Here is a 2,760-nt window from a genome sequence, read left to right as displayed (position 1 = left end):
CTATATAACAAAGTAAAACATACCTTTATCTTGACATTTTTATTCCGCTTCCTCTTTCTTCATTTTTCTTTTCTTTGTCCCCGATGGATATGCTCTTTTTTGCAACATTGTGTCATCTAACCACCTGTGTTTTAGATGTGCAGTGTGTACGCATGTCAGGAGGCACCGGTGCAACAAAACTTTAGTTACAGAGGCAGTAAGAATAACTAAGCAACACTCTGTTGAAATTGTGTTTTTGAGCGATATCTTTGATCATATAGATATCACCATTTATACGTGGAAAAAGTAAAAAAAATTGTGAGAGAATACTGTTCATTCTTCACAATTAATGCCATATGTCAGCACAAGGTCTAAAGTATGGAGCCAAGAGTGCCTCAGTTTATGCAAATTTTGAGCAAAACCAATTGAATCTAGGATAATTTTAAAGGCTACACTAAGGTTATCACATTCTGTGTCAACATCAATGTTAAAATCCCCCACTATAATAACCTTGTCAGTGTTTATCACCAAATCAGATAAGAAGTCTGACAACTGATCCAAAAACTGAGTGTAAGAGCCTGATGGACGATACAAAACAACAAACAGAAGAGGTTTTTTTTGCTTTGCAGCTTGGATGAGGGATACTGAGGGTTAAATGTTCAAAAGAACTGTAGTTATTATTTGGCCTGGGACCAATTAATAAATCAGACTGAAAGATGGTTGCCACTCCTCCTCCTCTTCCCACAGATCTGGGAATGTGGAAATTTGAATAATTGGAGGGAGTTGACTTATTTATACTAACGTAGTCCTCTTGTAGCCAGGTTTCTGTGAGACAAAACAAATCAATCTGTTTATCAGAAATCAATTCATTAACTAACAAAGTCTTTGGAGGGAGATACCTTATATTTAATAGACCACATTTAATTGTTTTATTTTTTGGTTCAAGGTGAGCCGTATTGATTTTTATTAGATTTTTATGATTTGTTCCTTTTAGATCAGTTTTTGACCGTCTCAATGGGTAATGGGTGGGTAACAGTACAGAAGCTGCAGAGAGGTGTTTCAAACTACGGCTCTGCTTCCTGGTCTGGACCCTGGGTTGTGAGCATTTAGGAGAACTAATAAATCAGGCCAGATTCCTGGAAAGAAGAGCAGCACCATCCAAAGTGGGATGGATGCCGTCTCTCCTGATCAGACCAGGTTATCAATGTAGCCCTCGTCGTTTTCTGAACACCACCTAGACAACCAGCGGGTGAATAACGACATACGGCTAAACATGTCATCACTGGTCAGATCAGGCAGGGGACCAGAGAAAATTACGGTGTCTGACATTGCTTTAGCAAACTTACACCCCGAAGCAACACCAACTTTAGTGACCTCCGACCTCCTCGGCGTGAACGGGTGTCATTACCGCCAGGTGTCATTACCGCCAGGTGTCATTACCGCCAGGTGTCATTCACACCGTGACAACAGGAAGATACACAATACGCCTTACCGTAAACAGGAAGTGATGCCGCAGCACCCTTCTAGCCCTGGCCCTGCATCTTGCCCTTCTCTGGACTCGTGCAGCATGAACCGTGTCCAGATGTTGTACATGGCATCCCACAATCCCCTGCACTGTCCTCACCACCCGTGCCAAATCCGTCCCCTCCTGAACTGTGCCGCTTCCACACCACACTGTTATGCTGAGACATAAAGTGCTTATATTGTAGCTCTGTAAAATATTTTAACAGCTTAGTGTAAAGTCCAGTCAGTTTCACTTCACGGAGAAAGAAGATCTGCACCCCCCAGGAATATGATGCTGCTCACTCGCTTCACTGCGGCGCCATTGATGAGGAGGTGTGTGTGACTTGGCTGATTTTTCCTGAAGTCAGCCTGAATTTAGCTTTGTGCCACTGAAATGACAACAGTTCATGGTGAACTAATGTGTTAGGGTTACAGTGGACTTGAAACATGCTTGCTTTACTTTTAGGAAGCCAAAACATTACAGTGGGTAAAAAATCTTTTTGTAAAAACAAAATAATCCTTTTTTTTTTTTTACTGTTATATTAGTGAACATTTTGGCCCTGGAGATCAGCCTGAGCAACCAACTATACTATCTCATTATTTCCTAAGTGATTCCTAGTATTCCTTAGCATGCTAGGAATGATGGAAAAATACAAGTTGGTCCTTTAATGGCTTTCCAACTTCTTAGGGATTACAAACAAATTATTTATTACAGATCCGATCCAAACTGGTTCAGTGCAGTAATGATTAAAGCTTTTTATAATGATTGCTATCCCAGACTTAACTCAGCTACTGACACATCCTGCTGCTGTTTGCAGAAAAAACTGAAAAACTGAAACCCTCGCCATTTGATGACATAATGCTATGTAATACCTATTAAATGTGGTGCATTATTTTGCAGCACGGTCTTCATGAAGTATGACACTGCAACGCATTGGTATCAGGAACAAACAATCAAAAGGATTGTTGATTGGAACATGTTCATATTTTTGTTTAATAGGGCTGAAGTGACCGTCATATGTGGTATGGTGCGCTATTCTCCCTCCAATATTCTCTGAGTTTAAATTTAAAAGGCCTTGGCCTGGCTGCACACCATGTTGTTCCACTTCCAAAGTGTCAACATTCTCGTGTCATGAGATCTCACCAGTGTTTAACTTGTTACATGAACAGGGAAACAAGATTAAAAAGCACAAAATACACAGTGCTGCAGGGGCACTCCTCCGGTGCTCTGGCAATTCCCTTACACAACGTTTGATTTAATGTTCACCCATCAGCAGT

This window comes from Fundulus heteroclitus, chromosome 23 (assembly GCF_011125445.2).
Source record: "Fundulus heteroclitus isolate FHET01 chromosome 23, MU-UCD_Fhet_4.1, whole genome shotgun sequence".
NCBI lineage: Eukaryota > Metazoa > Chordata > Actinopteri > Cyprinodontiformes > Fundulidae > Fundulus > Fundulus heteroclitus.
Note: the sequence above shows the minus strand (reverse complement) of the source record.